The sequence below is a fragment of the Peromyscus maniculatus genome, chromosome 6, assembly GCF_049852395.1.
Source record: "Peromyscus maniculatus bairdii isolate BWxNUB_F1_BW_parent chromosome 6, HU_Pman_BW_mat_3.1, whole genome shotgun sequence".
Classification (NCBI taxonomy): Eukaryota; Metazoa; Chordata; class Mammalia; order Rodentia; family Cricetidae; genus Peromyscus; species Peromyscus maniculatus.
The window spans coordinates 14323405-14344306 of record NC_134857.1 but is presented as its reverse complement, the minus strand read 5'-3'; the positions used below and the strand labels follow the sequence as shown (position 1 = coordinate 14344306).

At 35.9% G+C, this 20902-nt stretch overlaps 1 protein-coding gene across 9 annotated transcripts in view; it reads right to left on the bottom strand.

Annotated features, from left to right (window-relative positions):
* Positions 1-20902, bottom strand: part of Nlgn1 (neuroligin 1) — an 891533-nt gene that overhangs the window by 805916 nt on the left and 64715 nt on the right. For all 9 annotated transcript variants that reach the window (XM_016000879.3, XM_076573976.1, XM_076573980.1 and 6 more), the window contains exon 2: positions 687-787. The gene's annotated coding sequence lies outside the window, so the exon portion shown is untranslated. The remainder of the gene's footprint in view (positions 1-686; positions 788-20902) is intronic.

Below are 20902 nucleotides of genomic sequence, written 5' to 3'. Positions count from 1 at the left end.
GTCTTCAAAATCTGGCCTCTGAAATACACTTTGGGGCTGATAAGATAGCTCAGAGTAAAGTGTTTCCCTTGAAGGCTTGAGAACCTGAATTCTATTTCCAGAACCCAGTTTGAACTTATTAGCTTTAGGTGTTTGGTTACATGTATAATCCAGTAGCCTGGGAAGCACTGAAGGGCAGTTTCCTGGGACCCACTTGGTGAGCCCCAGTACATAAAGAGACTGTCTCAAAAATAAAGTAAAAAGCACCCAAAGAATGACTGCTACCTTAGCCTCCATAGGCTATAGAAGGAAGGAGTGAAAACTGTGGAGAGCTAAGAGTGGGAGTCAAAGTATTCCACAGCGAAGACCAAACCAACTAGTTACATAATAGCAAATGGTCATAACATTATGCAGACTGAGCAGATTGCATTTATGCATTTAGGTATGTGAGTGTATGTATATGCATGTGTGTGTAATATGCAACATGTGTCACACATGCACACACAACCCCACAACCACCACTGTCACCAACACCAACAACAACAATTATAAAAGAGAGCCATGAAGTTGATAGAGAGCAAGAAGGGAGAGATATGCTGGAGGGTTTGCTGGGAAGAAAGGAAAGGGAGAATTATGTGATTATATATTTTATAACCTCCAAACTTTTTAAATTTAAAAGATATGTAATAATAAAAGATGATACTCACAAAGCAGAACAAACTCCATGATTCCAATGCCATGAAAGTTCATATTTTCTAGGAAATGAATCCAGTCAGTGTAGCAGAATACCTTGCCATCAGGTGATTTGCTGTATGGATCACAAAGAAAATTAGGAGATTAATTTGGTACTTAGATGTTCTTGGATGTTTATAACATCCTGTTCTGTTTCTTGTGATATATGAATTAATAAAATTCAATCTTTTAGAAAATTTCCCCAACATACCTGAAAAGAAGAACATTTCCCTGATATGGACAAAGGTGCCCACAATCCTACAGTTAATATAAAACAATGGTGAAATAATGAACAATTCCTCCCTACAATCAAGAGAAAACTATTGGTGCATATTTATTCCAAGTTTTACAGGTGGCCTGTGGATGGCAGTGAGATGACACAAAATATGGATACATAGAGAAATAAATAAATGACAGGTAGATGATAGAGACAGTGATATAAATGGAATAAATACATATACATTTTACATGTATAAATATATACATATAAAAACATAAAAGATAATAGCTAAATATATGCAATAGATAGATAATTAATAGATTATATATAGGCAGATAAATAGATGAGGAGAGATAGTTGGTAGATGGATGATAGATAATTGATAAATGATATACATATAAATGACAGTAAAGGAAAAACATTGACTATCTATATAATTTAAGAGTATTCAAAAAGTTTCTTGGGCAGACTTTAAAAAGTAAACCAAAAGGCAAAAATGATATGTCATATTTCATTAAATAAAATTCCTACTTACTAAAAAAGTGCCATGAAAGAAATGAATAGAAAAGCAGCAAGCTGAGAAACTTTCAGTGGGGTAAAATGCTGTAGTTGTTCAAGCTGAGAACTGAGAACAGGAACTTATTATTGTTTTCTTCCAGCATTCATAAATATTTAGAAATTATCAAGAAAATATTAAAAGTACATATATAACTGCCAGAGAAATAATCTGCATATTTCAAATAAATCACTTGCACTATATGTCTTAAAATTTATTTTTTTTTCCAACTGGTTGATTGCCTGCATTCTTCTGCACCACCAGCGTTCTCCTGGTCTGAGTTTTCCACATAATGATCATGTGATGTTGTACCATATTTAGCTTCTTTGTGCCTCAATTTCATCTTTGTAGTATATGAGTAATGGGGTTGTATTTTCATGTGTTGTTGTTAGCATAAAAAGAGTGTATGCATTTTAAGTGCTTGGAACTCTGCCTACCACATGGTAAACATTAGGAAAAACCTTAGCTACGACTACAATGTTATTGCATATGTACATTAACTCGTGCACATCAGCCGCTCTAAATGTATTTTCAACAGGCAAGAGTGAAGAGCAGTTTGGGGACAGCTAATCCTCGATTTCATTAGCAGTTGTCGTTGATGAACACAAAGTGCAGTTTGTCATGCAGTTTTTGTCTATTAGACATTGAAATGAAGCTGTTTTATATTCTTTGTATCAGGGAGCGTGTGCAAATGAATCTCGTCATTACTTAGGCCAAATATGGAACACACCCAGAAGGCAAAGACTCTGGTTCATATCTCGTAAACATGCCTGGACTGAATTCTCAGGCGAGTGACTGAGCAGCTGTGTGACCTGGGGCCTGATATTTAATGTTACCGAGCTTCAGTTTCTTCATTTGGAAAATGAGGTTGATAACACCCCATAGGCATGTATTTAGGAATAAAAGAAATTTACTATGTATAATACTTTGATACAAAGTACAGCATGTAATATAAACTCAATAAATGAAGTCCTAATATTTTACGATGCAAGAAATATTTACTGCTATATAAGATGTCTCAGGAACCATGGAAAATAACCCACAGCTGCAGGACAGGCTCTAGAAAAGGCTCTGTTCAAGGAGGGCAGCTAGGAATATACTCATGCTTGCCACATCAGACAACTTACACATATTCCTAGCACATTTGTAAAAAAATTTTAGACAAGGGTCTCATGAATGCCAGGCTAGCCTTAAACTCACAATATGGCCAAAGATGAACTTGAACTTCTGACATTTCTGCCTCCTTTGGAGAGCTAGGATTACAGGTGTGTGCTACCACACCTGGTTTCATATTCCAAATTTTAAGCCTAAATCTGGATAGTAGGGTTTATATGCACCATCATATTTTTAATAATTCAGTACACACTATTTAATCAAAGGCTATAGGTTCTTCCTTTGATAGTCTTCCAATCCACTCTACTCTTCTATTGCCCTCCTAATTCAGTATACTTATATTTGCAAGGTATCTTGATTTAGTATTTTATTCAAAATCTTCTGCTAATTTCATTTCTTTTTATGTAGTTATAATGTCTTTTTATAGTTTAACCCCTTTCTAATTTATTTAATTTTAATATAAGCATGAACAATACATATGCATGCTTATTTAACCTTGCCTGAAGGATACCCAAATATATGGGAAATTCTGAGGAAGAAAATGCTTTCATTTATGACTTTCATCTCTTTCTGCTTTTCAGTTTTGTTTGATTGACTCATAAGAAGTACATGTCTATCCACAATGCTGTGCATGTAACAATTACCATGCCTAGCACTCTAATCATAAGTGAATTATGCACCATATCTAAGCAGGTTAACATTTGATGCTTAGGCTCATTAAATGATTATGTGTGGCAGCTCTACCTTACCCAGAGGTGATGTTGGCAGATGCAGAAAGACCCATTCCTAAGAGTTATAGAAGTTAACATTCCTTGACACCCACCATATGACAGGCAGGGCATTAAACACTTCTCATGCATTTTCTCCTTAAATACTTCTATCAGCCTCATGATGTGAATATTATTATCTCTGCCACTTTATGTGGCTTGGGAAAATTGCATAAAGTTTGTACCATAAAGCCGGAGACGTGTTCAAAGCCCGTCAGCCTTGCTTCTCCTCTCTCCCTTGCTCTACTTCCCAGTGGGAAGGAACTTCAGAGACAAGCTGATTGTCGGTGGGGACTAAGGTGACAAATAGCTAAAGACCAGTCACCCTTAAGTAGGATAATAAACAAGGTTTGGTGACTGGTGCCACACACAGCAGTCAATGACACATTCATTATGCTTTTATACCTGGATTCAAGAAGGGTTCCTACAGAGAGCTGAATAGGGGTTTGGGGAAATGAGATGAGGGACTTGGGAATATGAGAGGCATCAAAGCACCAAACTATGAAACGTTTTAAAGATACAGGTATGGAAGTCCAAATTCAAGGCTGGGAGTAAAGGAAGCTGAGGAAAATTACAGTGCGTATAGAGAATGTGAGCAGAAATGAAAGTCAGCAAAATAGACAAGATTCTGGCAGATAAGGAAGACTGAGAAAGGATTTAAAAGGTTACAAAGGAAAACAGATACTTGAAATTAAAGAGTGTGTATGTGGGGGGGTGGATATTAGTGAAACACAAGTCGGTGTACAAAGATTTTGCAAGAATATGAAAGCATGTATAGAGAAAGAGGAAAATATTTTTTGTGGGTCAGAGGAGGAGTTTCAAAGAAAATTGAAGAAATTATGAAGGGAAAATTTTTTTAAAGTGATAAATAGCAAGTCCTTGATAGATTAACAACAAATGCTCAGTAGAATGACTGAGAATAAACTGCAGATATAACACAAGGAAAATAATCCTACTTATGAGACACAAGGGACAAAAGAAAAACCAGAAAAAAAGATTACTTTTGAATAATATTTAGATGACACCAGATTTGTAACTAACAAAACAGACCACAATGCCACACACCAAAAAAAAAAAAAAAAAAAAAACATTAAATTGCTCTGAGAGACACTGTGATTTTTCTGAAAGGCCACACTCAACTCATCAGAATGTAAAAAAAAAAAGGTGTGTCTTCAGTGTACCACACACATTCACAGAAAGAAAAAATGAAAATTGAACTTTAGAAAGAAATATTTGAATTTAGGGTGAACCTCCAGAAAATAAGAAATAATGAATTGTAAATAAATGGAAAATATGCATAGCTAAAAAGCTCTTCGGTGATATCTCTCTCTCTCTCTCTCTCTCTCTCTCTCTCTCTCTCTCTCTCTCTCTCTCTCTCTCTCTCTCACACACACACACACACACACACACACACACACACACACACACACACACCAGGAATTCACTAAGGTGTAGTTAGAAATGAGTTGAGACAAAAATCCTAAAACAAATTGAAACAATTGTGCACAAAATACTAAAGTGCATAGAAGTCAAAGTAATATCATATTCTCTGATTTATGCTGTCCGAACAGGTGTGATTATTGTTTAATGTTGATATTTTTCAGCAAGAATGAAAAATTTTAATTATTGTAATATTAGAAACAGAATCTATAATGTACAAAGTAAAACAAAAAATGTCATTAGTCAAGTAGAGACTGAATTGTCAACAATGAAGAATAAATAAAAAAGCAATAGCTATAGACCACATTTGAAGTTTAAAGGAAGAGATTAAAATATATCAGGAGCTATAAGAAAGACATATTAAAATCACAAGTTCAAAACCAGAAACTTTTAAAATGGCAGACATACGAAGCTTAAGAAAGGAACCAGAAATAGTGTAATTGAACTGGGAGATTTTATGGTAATAAAAACAATATTTCGCTAGGTAGATTTTCTAATTTGCTTGTATGTTTCTAAAAATGTCAGTGCAAGAAAAGTTAGTACAAGAATAAGGGAAAACCACAGAAGGAAAATATCGAGTTTGACAAATTTCACCCAGGAATCTTGACATTTGAAGCATAAAACATATAAAAGGAACATAAGAATCTGGAAGGCGTGGGGAAAGTAAATAATAGCTAATTGATATATACAAAACTCCATGCAGAGCAATTAGTGGATTAATATTATTTAAAATATATGTGGAAAGCCTATGAGGTGAATACAAAGGAAGCCTTAGCAAATATTAAAGATTAGTATTATATATAACTCACCTTTCAACAGCAGTAAATCAAAATAATAAAATAGTAATTCACAAATTCTTATTTAATGGCTTGAAAATTTATAAGTATAGCCTTAAATTATTCATAAGATAAATAAAGTGTAATGAAATTATGAAGGAGAGTGGGGAAAATGCATGTTTTGTGGACTACTTCTGTAGCAGTGTTTAAAGGAAGATAAACGTATTTATAAGAGACTAAGACAGGTTAGAATACGGATATTTCTTTTTTAAAAACTGAAAATAAATGCAGTATATGACTCCATTCAGTCACTCCCAGGACTCCAAAGGACTCAAACTTGGCATACTACAAAGATACTTGCAAATCAGTGATGATTTCCAATAGTTAAGATAGAGAACCAACTGAGGGATTCAACAACATAAGAATAGATGAAGAAAATGTGGTACATATGCATGATGGGATTGTATTTTAGCCATAAAGAAACTTGAAGTTATGCCATTTGCAGGAAAAATAGATGCAATTAGACATGATGCTATCAAGTGCCGTTAGCCAGTCAGAAAGGCAAGTACCATAAGTCCTTTAATTTGTGGTTCCTAGATTTTATATAAATACGTAAAATCATGGATGTACCCAAGACATGAAAGTCTTTAAGAGAATAAAAGAAGCTAAGAGAAGCAGAGTGGAATGAGGAAACAGAGGGGTGGAGGACATGGGAAGATATGCCCAATATGAAATAGGTTCTTGTATAAACATTTTATATTAAAAAGAAAATAACACGGGTTAAAATAATGAATTTAATTTCTAATGTAAGTTGTCAGAATTTTATAGAGCAATACTAATTTAAAATCATTTAGATAAAGGAAGACTTATTTGAATATATATAAATGAAATACATATTAGTTTCAGTACACAGGATAAATTAGGCAATAGGTGATTATCTGATAAGAAACTGAGAAAACCAAAACTCGACAACTGAAGAGAATTGCAGTGTTCAGGAGTGTGTGTGTGGGGTGCTGCTAGCAATGAGTGTGGGAGGAAAATAATAAAGAACAATTAGAAATCTGTTCTTGCCTCCCTCCCACCATTGCCTTGAGCTGAATAATGCCTGCTCTGGAGCTGCAATGGCTCAGAGCTCTGCTTCAGCTATCTGCAAAAATCAATCAATGCTGGACAGAGTCCTGTCCATGTAGAGACACAAGAGAACAGAAAAGAAAACAACAAGCTTTAGAAATTCTTCTCTTCAGATTGTTTTCTCCAAATGCTTAGACTGATCATTACAATCTAATGGCCTCAGCTTCTGTGTGCTGTGAACGCTATTATTTTCTAATCTAAATGGACTATAGTTCTGAACAAAATTCTAATTTTTTAATGTACTGGTAGCTTTATTTCTTCTTGAAACTACATTTCTTTTAAATTATTTCTTTTATTTTTCAGATGATAATATAATTACATCATTTCCTCCCTCTCCTCCCCCCCTTCATATCTCCCACATTTCTTTGCTCTTACAAGTTCAAGGGCTATTTTTTATTAGTTGTGGTTACATTCATATGTGTATATATATAATGTTTCATAAAAATTTTCTTCTGAAATTCAAATGAAAGCAAAATAAAAATACACACAAAACTTTTTAAAGACCAAGAAGTGAAAAATATATCCAAAGAAAATAGATTATTAAAATCTAAGCAAAATCACTATTGTCACAGAAATACCAGACAATGCACAAATAAAACATGGACTTTCACAATCTACCTGATGTTCAGAAAGTGTGAAAAACAGTGTACATACAGTTGCTAGTGAATAAACAGTACTACATCATTTGCATACTCATATCACAAAAAGCTAAGTACTATTGTGCAATATTCCTTTACTCTTGTGAAGATATCTCACTGTGGTTGGGTTAATGAAAAGCTAAATGCCCAATTACTAGACAAGATTTTCAGGGCAAAGAGAATGCTGTGAAGAAAGAAGGACAGAGAAGCCAGCCAGACCTGGAAGGAGTCAGACACACAAAATGGGAGAGAGGTAAAAGCCACGTAGTAGAAGACAGATTAATAAAAAAAAAATGGGTTAATTTAAGTTATAAGAGCTAGTTAGGAACAATCCTAAGCTATCGGCCAAACTTACATAATGAATAAGAAGTCTCTGTGTCATTATTTGGGAGCTGGCTGGCAGAACAGAGAAAGACTACAAATTTTGATTTCCAATGGACAATAAAACCACATCAATTGAATTGAAGAGTTGTATTAAAATTTAAACCCTGAAACATTTTACCAAAAAATACTTTTTTGACCTTGGGAAGAGATTCAGACAGGTTTTGGGTTTTCACATTTTTTATGTTTGTTACACAAAGCACAAGAAAGCTAATCCATAAAGAAAACAGTAAAAATGAAGAATCTTAACATACTTAAGACAAATTACATGTGTGTTTAGTACATTAACTATAAATATGAACAAGGATCACTTCCTTACATGCACATGTCATGCATAAACCACAGCCAACTACCTGCCTTCATTCTCACCTCTCCCGTACCTGTAGCGTCCTTCCCAGTGCCTGGTAATTACTGTTCTATTCATTTTTGTTGGAGGTTACATATATTAGAAGGAAAACTAAATGCAAATCGTGATAGTATGATGTCCTTCAGATCCAGCCATCTTTCAGAAAGTGATAGAACTCCCTTCTTTTTGGCTGAATAATACTTAATTGTGCCATTTGTTACTACTTATCTACTGAGACCCATGGCACTGGGTTGATTCTACAACATGGCCATTGTGAATAGTGCCCCAATAAAGAAACAGGGGCATGCGAGTATGTCTTCTGAATGCCACCACCATGTTCGTGGAGACGCATGCCAGAGCGAGGGAAAAGGCCCATATCATAAACAGTTCTGTGTTCAGTTTTGTGGAGAAACTTTCCACATTTTCCATAGCTTTTGTACTCACTGGCATTATTATTGAATGTGTGTCTGGACTGGCTTTTCTCCACATGCTTACCAACACGTGTTACTTTCTTATAATAATAACTCTAATTGGGGTTCGAGGGAATATCATAGTAGATTTAATTTCTACTTCCCTTATTATTAATGACATTGAGTACTTTCACATACTTGTCAACTGTTTTTCTTCGAGAAGTCTCTATTCAGATCATTTGACTATAATTGGAGCAAATAGTTATATTGCCTTTCCTTGTTTTTTGCTAAGTTGTTTTGGTACTTTACATAGTTCTGATACTAACCCTTTGTCAGATAAAGGGCTAACAAACCTCGCCCTGCAATTCCAGTTAGCTCTTAGTTCTGTCGATGGTTTCCTTTGTGGTGCTTTTCAATTTGGCATGGTGTCTTGGTAAATTTTTGCTTTAGGTTTAAACAAAATTTTTATATAACACATGAGCAAAACTAAAAAACCCTCCACAGAATGAATGAACATATGTTCAGGGCATATTACCCTCAAAAGTTAACCAAAATATTTATAGATGGGCCCTCCAACAAATCAATAAGGACATTATCCTAAACAGAGAGTGGAAAGAAAACAAAAGACAATTAAATTGAGATGCTCAATTCCAGTATTATCACAAATGGTACAAATAGGGCTGGCATGGAGGACACTATCGAGCAAAACTGAAGACAGGCATAGTCTTGTATACCTGTCCATCTACATAGCTCAGATGGAGTTAATAGACGTCAAAAGGCATCAGAAATAAATGTGGGGGCTTAAGGTTGTACCTGAGCTGGCAGTGTGCATGTTTAGTGGGCACTGGGAACTCTAAGTCTGTCACCAGGCTGTACATGGTGTTGTATGACCGCAAACACAGGACTCAGGAGGCGGAAGTAGGATGATAGGAAGTTCAGCGTTTTCCTCAGCTACGTAGTGAGTTCAAACCTGGTCTGGGCTTCAGGAGGTCTTGTCTCAGAAGACTAAAAAACCTTAAATACACTTGTTCACATTTGAAAATTTTTACTTATAATTGTCTTAGTCTTTAAATGTTTCTATATTTTATACTTTCTCATTTAATAATAATAATAATTTCCCATTTACAAGTTGAGTAAATGTGTACTCCTTTCTAGTTCTTTTTAGTCGGGTAGCTGAAACAGGAAGACTATGCAAGCCCAGGAGTTCAGAGCCAGCCTGGTCAGAATGGAGAGAGTTGGGTAAATGTTTTAAGCTTTTAAAAATTAATTGTAATAATAAATATGTTTTGTTTTAATGCTGGGTTATCATCACTTTATTTGAAAGTATATGACTGTTAACATTAGGTGTAATTTTTTTCTGTTAATCATAATATTCTACTCAGTTTGTAACAACAGTATTGAGCTGTTTTGACTTTCATGAAAGTTCTTTTAGGTCACAAAGTTTGAAAAGGTAATTTTCTATATCTGGTAGAAAATATGGCATTGCCTTTATGCACTGACACGGAAACTAAAATCTCTTTAAAGCTTTTTAATATAATATTTTATTAATTCTTTAATAATTTTATACACTCATGCAATGTATTTTAATTATTCACCCCCACTGTCTTTAACATTTCTCAAAATTACATTTTGAAAGTACAGAACAGGACTTTCTGAGATATCAGGGAAGTGACATCAGAAAGATGTCAACTCATTACCCCCTTTATTTTCACCAGTGGTCATGTCACGGCGCATGGTCCCTAAGCCATGATCTCAACACAGATACTGTAAGGTAAGAATTTCAGAGATCACAAACTAAAGCCCTGGCAATGGCCTGCCTCTTCACCAAAGTCTGCCACTCAAACTCACTTACACAGGTGTACATTCTGAGGCTTAATACTACATGTGTAACAAGATACCAGATCAAATGTTTCCTCACCTTTTAATTCCTAATGGTCTAAGAATGTCCACATAATAATTATTAGAAATAACTGAAGGCATTGTCTGCTTGTGGATTTTTATTGTCAAATTAATGATCTCATTGAGCTCCATGCCCTCCCTAACTGTGTGGAATCCAGACTCTCCACCTCACTTCACTCAGCATATCCACCTAACTGCAATCATATTCCTCTACCACTGTATCTAAAATAACTTACAAGAGACACATTCAAGAACCAATATATCACATTCTAAATATCAAAGGAAGGATTCAACCAAGTTTAATTGAAATTGCTCTGTGATATTTTGAGATATTTGAGAAATGTTCCTAGAATTCACTTCAACTGGAAACTTTTGTCAGTATATTGGGGGCATGGCGATGGGGGAGGGTTGGCATGGGAATTTGAGAGTATTCAATTCAGAAGACATAGAACAATGTGAAAATAGTTAATATGCTTATTTTTATTTTTAGTGTTACTTTTTTATTTAAAGGTTTTTTTCATTTTACATACTGCCCACTGTTCCCCCTCCCTCCCCTTCTTCCACTGTTCCCACCTTTTCCCATCCCACTCCCACCCACTCCTCATAGGTGGTAAGACCTCCCTGGAACTCACATTTTTAGAGCCCATTTCCCATGGTGCCATGTTTTACTCAGCCTTGATGCAGGGGGAGGGGCTTGGGCCTGCCCCAACTTGGTATGCCAGCCTGTGTTGAATATGTTTATTTTAATGCTTCTAACTCCAAACATATTTTAGAAACAAGTGTTAGGGTCTTCCTCAAGTCTGATATTAAAGGAAATTCAGAGGCATTGGGATGAATAACAGGTAAGCCATGGAAGGACTAGAATGCATACAGAAGGCTGTGACTGGACAGTGAGGAAGATGTGTCCACACATATAATCAAAATTTAAAAAATAGTAGACAAGGACCATTTGATCAGATTATAACAATGAAATGTAATCAAATATCCCAAACTGGGAGATCAACGGCAATTTAGAGGAAAGTGGAGAGGAATTTCAGGAACGAATTCTTTACCAGTAAATTAATTTAAAAAAAAAAAGAGATAAATAATAAAGAACTCCAGCAATACATTAAAGAAACAAATCCACCAAGAAACATAGTGTTTCTTCTTGCTAATATCAAATAATTGAAACCATGCACCAATGAATTGTAATTTTTCACGTATCAGAGTGCCAAGACAGTTTAAATTAAAATATTCATGCTAATTAGTGCGTGATGAGATGGGTATTTTCACACTCTGTAGCTGAGAATATAAACTGATACCATCACATTCCTGGAAAGCAATTTGAAAGTGTCCTTCAGAGAGTCTTAAAAAACTCTTCACATGTTTTAAGTGAACAATTCAACATTTAAGTGAGAGACTAATTTTTTTCAAGATTTGTATCTTGAAAATGATCATCACATTATTATTCACAATAAAAATTACTGGAAGACACATAGTATCCAGAAATGGGAGACACTTATTATATTAAGATAAATCTATTTGAAAACATTGTATCCAAAATCAAATTTTATTTAAAGAATATATAGGACAACATGGTCTTCATTTAATGTTATATGAGAAAAGACAATAAAAATTTATTAAAAATGTAACTCAAATTTTATAAAATAAAAAATTAACACAGCATCTTAATTGGAAAGATAGAAGGAGGTAGAGCAAAAGTAATCATTTTTTCAGTTCCAGGGGATATTTTATGTGCAATATTTAGTGTCTTTTCCATTTTCTCCAAGACATGAATAATCAGAAAAGTAATGAATGCTGTTGTAAAGTAGTAGGTCCACCACTATAAACCTTTCTTTAGTTACTGATGCTATTACTAAATCTTACCAACTGTGGAGTAGTGAAGTCCTATGTGAATAGCTACCCTAAACCAGCACATATTTATAGAGTAGTTGGTCATTGATGTATATCATCATTGGGGCATAAATTCTGGAATCATACCAAGTTTAAACTACAGCTTTCTGTGCTTACTTTATTTGTGTGTGTGTGTGTGTGTGTGTGTGTGTGTGTGTGTGTGTGTGTAGATGCACACAGGTGTAATGTTTGAAAGTGTGTGTGCAGGCACATCCTTGGAAACATGCAAAGGTCAAAGGGGTGCATCAGATATTCTCCTGTATCACTCTCTTATGACACGGTCTCTTCAATTCTCTTATGACATGGTCTCTCACTGAACCGGGATCTAGGAGAGTGGCCAGCAAGCCAAAGCAATCTTTTCACGGTGCTAAAGTTATAGGCACATGACCACATCTGGCTTTTCACATGGATATTGGGAATTTGCAAAGTATTCATCATGCTTGTTTAGCAAGCTCTCTACATTTACTAGGACATCTCCTTACCTCCTGCCTTATTTCATCACCTAAAATACCAGATTGCTACAAGCCAAATAATAATAGTATCCATCTACTTTTGTAAGAATTCAGTGAATTAATACATGTAAAATATTCAGAGGAAAACCTGATTTAAGAAATTGTTACAATTTAAGAACTTGCACTCACACACACACACACACACACACACACACACACACACAAACACACACACATGTATACATGTGTATTGTACTCATGAAACACTAATTTCTTAATGGTCAAATGATCTTTTTTTTACTTCTCTTATGATAAACAAATCAACTAGATAGTCTATAATTTGGCTATGGTCTAGGTAATGTAAAGGTACTCTAGAGTTGCTAAACTCAGACAACATTTATCCCAGGAACTTAAATAAAAAGATAACTGGTTAACTAATTGAGAAGAATAATTAAAAAGCAAGAACTATTATCTAGTCTAATTATGTAGCCATTTCCCATTGATAAATTACAAATTTTACTACTTTTACTACTAATTAAATCAGACTAATCCTATTGCTATCCTTGAGTGTGGATAGTGATGTAATGAGATATAGAAAGTAGTGACTGCTGTAATCTATGAAGTATCTATCCAGACCCCATGAGTGTTATCCTGGCACCGTTCTTCTTTTTATGCTTGTTATTGGTTTAATCTAAATTGTTCAGTGTACTGAGTATCACTAACATGTCAAACTCATTGCTAATATGTTTGATTCAAGGGAAAGAAATCTGGTTTAGTCGCCTCTATTCTATATAAAAAGTCATCAATTAAAAATGGAAAAATATTCACCTCTTTTCTGTAGCACAAAACATGCATTTATCTCCCATATCATTTTGATGCCATTCTTCTGCTTCTGAGTCTAAAAATCATACCATGTGATCGTACTCAGGGGTACAACACATAGCAGCCTACAGGCAAACCCCAGTCCTTCTAAACCAGTTCTGGTGTCACTCAGCTATAATAAATGCTCCGCACATTGCTGTCTCTTGGTGCCACTGGGTTTGCTTCTTCTCTAGTCATCTTCCGAGGCCGTCGAGAACTGTCAGTCTGCATTGCCTAGCTAAGCACCAGTCCTTCTCACTATCAATACGGCTCTCCATTCTCATCCTTCTTGTGATGCTGCCACAGACACATGGCTGGAGAGGGTAAGGACAGAGTGTCTTTGGACCGATACTGGAAGAAGAATCTCTTCTGCGAGACAAAAATGAGAGAAGAGTGGAATCTGGTCCCCTTGCTATAACTCTATCTCACAATGAAGCATGTCTGCAAAGGTGAGCATCTTCTTAAAGGTCCTAGATTTCACAACTGGGGTCTTTCATCTTTTGGGTCTAGTTCTAATCAGCTCAGCTACACACTTGAGCCATTAAACTATCAAAGTTTAAGAAAATGAAGAAAAGAACATCCTTTTTTGCTTCTGGGATTTGGGTTTTAGAGTGTTCAGTGTACATGGACTTCATTATCCTTCAAGAATGTAACACGGTAAGGACGAGAGGAAAGGACAATGAAGTTCATGTTGTGTTACATTCTTGCTTCCTTCTTCTGCACTATTGCTCAAGGCTGGACAGATGTTCTCCTGAATTCTGGATCTCACTCATTCCACCTCCACAGTAGCCAAATCATCCCATTCATTGGGACCATCTCCTCTGTCTCCAAAGAAAGTCTTTCTGTGAAGCAAGTTACCACTGCCTGAAAACACAGACATCTTGATTTGCAAGAAACAAAAATCTTGCCTGTTTGTTCTGTTTGTCTCTTCCTCTGTCTGCTCCTTCTACAAGAGTGTTAAAAGGAGAGTTTGAACTCATTTTCTCCAGTTCTTCAGCTGGTTTCAGTTATAATTACTCTATTGAAATGCCTCATGCAGTAGTCAAACAGATAATATTGTTTCTTCAAGTGTAACATCTGCTTTCCATCTTTGCTCTACTTGCCCTATTTCTACCATGTGACACTGAGAATTAGGAGTTCCTCAAAAGCTACTCACTCATTGGCTTCATCTCATCTATTCTCTTTGGGTTTTTCTCATGTACTCTTTAATTCAGAATCTAACAGAAGCTTGTTAACATGCTTGTCTCTTAAATTTTATCAATACTTGGGACTTCATTGAATAGCATATCTCATTTTCTATGTCTTCACCTACTCCCTAGAAGAAAATAAAACACACTTATGTTACATTACTGTGTTCACATTAATCACACTGACTCTTATGTATACATTGTTTGTAGAGATGATGTCCACAATTATACTAGATTTCTTTCCTGAAATACATGTAATATCAACTTGTTGATGAATCTCACACCACTAACATATTGTAGATTATTCAACATGAACAAATAAAAGCATAAATCAGTCATTCCCTCTCACACCTGTTCTTCCCCTTGGATGGTCATCACTAGGCTCTCAAAGATTCCCACAATTAGTTGATTCAACTAACACTGCAGATTATTCTGTCTTTCTCCAAGTCCTAATCATAATTGGAGATCTACCAGCTGTACTCAAACAAACAAACAAATGTTTGAGTTGTTCAGACATATCAAAATACTACTTCTCAATCTTTGGTAAAACTCATTCACCCACCCTCCACAAAGATGGCAGAATGAGACTTCAGAGTGGAGCCTTGTGACTTTACTTTACCAATGGGTAGAGAAAGCACCTGTTGGCTTTGGCACCCAGAGATTTTTCTTTTCTGGATCTTCCTATTCCTGTGGTCTCCCTTGCATCATCACCTAGGAAACCACTCACTCCGCAGTTCTCACATTACTCCAGATTCTCTTATGCACCAAACTTCTAACCATTCTGTTTGTTCTTTCTGGATACAGGGCCCTCAATGTTAAGCAGGTTCACATACCATAAACAGAATTTTCAAGTACCTTCTCAAATTAATACTGAGTAGACTTAAAAGTATGCACATATTTATGTTGCCTAATTGTTCATTTTCTAAGAGCTATAACATGAAACCTACTCAAATATGTCTTCTAGGTAAATGTTAATAGCAAGAAAATATTTTTATGTATATTATTACAATTTTCTTGACTTTTTGATAATACCTCCCCAGAAGTCTGTACTATTTCTAACAGTAGACCCACCTCAAGAAGACAGAATTCCTGATCAATCTGTGCTTTGTCAGTCACATAGAAGTGACAGCTGGCTTCTGAGTTGAATTATGTTTTCTGGCTACAAGGGTTTTAGTTGTCTTCTTGGCGTTCTCCTTAGGTAACTCTAGCTTATTTGACTCTACTCTCAAGTAATCAATATTTATAAGACACTGGAGGCAGAGAACTGCAGTCATAAAATATAATATCATGTCAACGCCACACTTTTCTTAGCGAAGAAAATGGCTCCCATCCTTCCTTTTACACCATTAGCAGGACTGAACACATCCCTTAAAGTGTAGCGCTTGTCTCACTAACAACTAGATCCAATTAATTGAGCTCGAGAAGCTTGTAGCACTTGTCTTCTACAAACTGTCTCAGATGCAAATATTGAAATGTTTACACCAATTGAAAAACATTCTACAAATACTATTAAGAATACAATGCTTAGTAAGAATGATAAATCACACAGTTGAGGGTTGATAACAGTAATTACTAAGTGCTATGAAAATCTGTCATTCAATAACTAATGTCACAAATAATTATTGAGTTCCTACCATGTATCAGTTATCATTAAGATCTGGGGACTCATAAGGGAACAAGATCAAGTATTTGCTCCCATGAAGATTTGTTATAATAAGTAGTCAGACATGAAAGCAAAAATTAGCATATAATACATGTTGTTTTACTTTTGGCAAGCTGATTTTAACTCTTACATTTAGTTGCTTCTTTAGAAATGAAAGTAATGAGTAACACTATACATATTCATGAAATGTAAGTGAGCTGATTGTTCAGATGCTAAATAATTCTATGTAAGAACTGCCATAGTTTACATGTATTGATCAAAATGTACACCAGAGTAATCTCACATCAGGGAAGTGGTTCCTGGGCTTTTTCTCTTCTCATAAATAATTCTGAATATTTCATTTAAATGCTACATATTTCTGTGTAATTCATACTTACAGTGTGTACTTATATATACACATATACAGATATAAAATTTTAAGAATGTGAACTGGAGAGTTCTTTTGGTCTGGTGCCAAACTTCATGGAATAAGTGGCAATTTTCCAATGTGCAAATTACAGTGTCATTTGTGGATTCAATTTTATTGTTTTCAAATATATGAAAGTGAATTTTTTATATATTTTTTTTTATGATCTTACCTCAGGCTAGTTAAGACTGCCAAATAAAAACAAGCCTGACTTTGGAGGATTTTAAAATAGTAAATACAAGAAGGGGGATAAGAAAAATTACACATTAATACTATAAAGTTCACCTGAGACCTGGGCTGGGCCATCAATATATTTTATGTCCAGTTGGCCCCGGGTCTGAGGCTAACAGTGACACTCTTTTTATTGGTACTAGAAGACACTTTATAAGAGAAAGGCAACTCTGTGCCAAATTACTGCAGAGAGCGACATTCTTAATTTTGTGTGGTAGGAAATCTGCTGCCTCATTAGAGGGAACGCTGTGTTATTAGCCCTCTGGCATCCCGGCAGCTGGAGCACACACAGCAGGCTCGTCCTCCTGACCAGCGAAAAGATGCTGAGAAGCTGACTTTACGTTATTTCTTTCAAGAACATATTCTTGGAAAATGAACACTAGAGGGATAGAAGGAGGTGGATCCAGATGGAAAGGGAGGTAGGAAGAACTGGGAGGAGTAGAGGAGTGGAAACTGCAATCAAGATATATTACATGAGAAAAAAACTATTTTCAATAAAAGGAAAAAAGAAAAGGAACATACTACAAATTGTTTCCTAATGCCCCCAAACATCTTTATTATTTATGACTTCTATCCATAAACAGGAGGAGTCGGGGAGAACTAGAAGAACCATGGTGACCTTTCTGGAAGGGAGCCTGATCTAGACTCTGGGAGTCCTGGCACTCAAGATTCACATTTCTCACAGAGCAATGACTTCATTAAAATGTAATACTCATAGTTTTCCTCTGCTGTTTAAATCTCATATCTAAAGAACTCTTGCTTTCAACCTAGACATTTCTTGGCAAGTTGTCTTTTCAGTGTTCACTTTACACTATGGGAACTCCATCCCACATTTAACCCAGGGGCCAAGAATTCAGCAGAATAGGGAACATTGCCTCCTCTGTGAAGTATTGCCCCATTGTTTTAGACGAGACCAGTGGCAATTCAGGTATACAACTCACAAAGGATATCAAGATGCTGCTATACTCAGAGACATGATATTTGCATTTTCTAGGATATCTTACTAAGAAGGTTTTAAAAACCAAATAATCTTTCAGCAGTGTCATTGTTAGCTTTCTAACACTTTGCTACCGAGAACTCTGCTGTCACTTTGCCTTTTCAATATTTGTATTTATACTACAGATCTGAACTGCTCTCAATCTTTATCAAAAAAGTTTGTTTTTGTAGTATGCAGCAGTCATTTGGAGCGATTCCTAACTAGTTTATGTGCTGAGAACAAGATACTGGATGCTCAGCCCTAATGGGGAACATCTATATTGATCCCACCACCACCAAGATTCAAGGAATATCACAGAAGAGGAGATAGGAAGAATATAGGATCCAGAGGATGGGAAGGAATGGTGAGAAACATTGTCTTCTGGACATGGCATGATTATCACCATCATGAGCTCACTCACAGCAACTGTGGGTACCTACACAAAACCTATATAAACCCAGCCAGCAGAATATAGAGAGCAGTTATAGAGGAAATGGTTTCTAGACCCCACCCCTTACTGAAGCACTACTGGCAGTGGGTAGTAGCAAATCTAAAAGAATCATTCATTTTTTGAGTATCCTATGAATGATAGGTTTTCCACGAGCCAATGGATGGCTCCACAGTTATACACACAAAACACATCAAGTTGGGAGGGTTGCATGTTGAAGGAATGTGGTGGAAGTTAAGGGAAGTGGGGAAGGCAAATATGATGATGTTTCATTGTATCTAGGCATGAAAACTTCAAGAATTAGGAAAAAAGTTTTAACGAATTTTGATTTCTCATTACATAAAAAAAAATCCTTATACTTAAAAATAGGTTTTATACATGATAGACAGATTCAGTCTATCCCTTGAGAATTGGGTGTTACTCTCCTGGATACTGTGTTTCTTGTGAAGTTTAGAAGCCAACACTGTTTAATTATTCATGATGTACAATCCATCAAACAAGAGATTCCTAAAACTGCAAATGAAAACAACACTCTTATCTCACTTGCATCAAACACCAATAATTGGAAAAAAAATGACTTCCACAGTAGAAGCAACAATACTTTCAAGGTTATGATTGAAAGAAGATGGAGGTGATAAGAGAGAAGATGCTGTGCCCACAGTAATTAAAGTCTACAAGAGCTCCTGTCCTCATGGTGACTCATGTGTCACCAGCCCCAGGATGAGAATAGTCTGATATTCACAAAACTAAAAGAGTAAAGTATAATTTCAGTCAAGATTATTAAATAGTTTATAATCTTAAAAGTCCAAGGAGGAGTGCGTCATTAATTAATTTCTTTTACCCACCCCATAATGCCGGATAGACATAGAGTTCCTCAAAATAACCCAGTTCCAGCTTCTTGGTGGATTGCTAACTGCACGTTTTGCTGTTGAAATATTTGTTCTCCTGAAGGAACATGATGGCTGCTCATATGGGTTCGTATAAGGGAACATGTAAGGAAATGAAATAAATCACAGAAGAAAGTCTTATAAATAAGGGGAGTAAGAAAAGATGAGGCAAACATTAAGAAAGAAAGAAGATTAAAAGGAGAAAGTAAACGACATTTGTGGACATAGTAAGAAGCTGAGCATTTTCAAGCTTTTTTTTACTTGAATGTAACCAGTGTTCTGTCTGTTTTTGAAAATGGACATGACTGTGTACTTACATTGGGTCCCCTAATCCCTTTAATTCTATGGTGCCTCTACAGCTCCTCTACTTGCTTTACTGCCAAAGAGTTCTGTATTAATCCCAATACTTACACTTAATAACCTCATCTGAATTTTTGGAATTTATTCCTCTTTCCCGGAATATCAATACTGCCAAAATTTGCAAACCTGATTACTTCAGCAAAGTTCAGTTTCCTGATGGGTGAACAGTCAAAAACCGCTTGGCAGAAAGCTTCTCCAGCACATAGGCCTGTCTAGTACCAGGTGTGTACAATAGCAGGGCTACCTAGTACCGTGTGTGTACACTAGGAGCATTATGTGTGTTTCCTCTTGGTACCAAGAGGTAGCATCAAAAATCAATTCACAGGAGGCACAGGACAGACACAAAAGTGGGACACAGGCATTCTGCCTCTCAGTTTTGATTTGCTTTTGAGGCAGGCTTTTACCTTGTAGCCCAGGCTAGGCTGGGGCTCACATGTACTAAAGCTGGATCTAACCTCAAGGAAACATACTGCCTGAAACACTGAAGTGCTGGAAATACAGGTGTGCGTCACAGTGTCTCACTGATACTGTGCTTTAAATAAACACCAAGCACATCTAACACACTATTATGCCCCCCTTGTATGCTACAAATAGCTAACCAGTACCTCAGGATATAAGCTTATTAGAAGTATAGGTTTTTTTAATGATGAAATTATGGTAGAATGGAATGGGCCTCTAATCCAATCCAAGTTCTCCTTATAAACAGGGATGAGTAAGTCACAGATAATGGAGATAGCACACTGCTGAACGTGAAGGCAGAGCTCAGGCTAATGCATCTACAGGCAAAGAACTACAACTGCCAGGAGCTGGAGAAGCAAGGAGCAGATTCCATCTCACAGTTTTCAGGAAGCCACCAAGGTAGCATTGTGATCTCAGATTTCCTGATTCATCCTCAATTTCCCTGCTTTAAACATGTTCCTGGATTAAACTTTCCATCTTGGGGAATCTTATGACAGCTCCATGAAACTCATACACCTAAGATTAAATTATAAACACAGTACTTGTCTAATTCTGAGCAATTATTGGCACGAATATGAGGATTTAAACTAATTAATGATTCTGTCTCTTTAAATGTCTGCCAGCTTCTAAATATCACAGACAATTCCTAGAAATTTCCTTCATTTAAGACTGATCTAAGCCAATAGTGGTG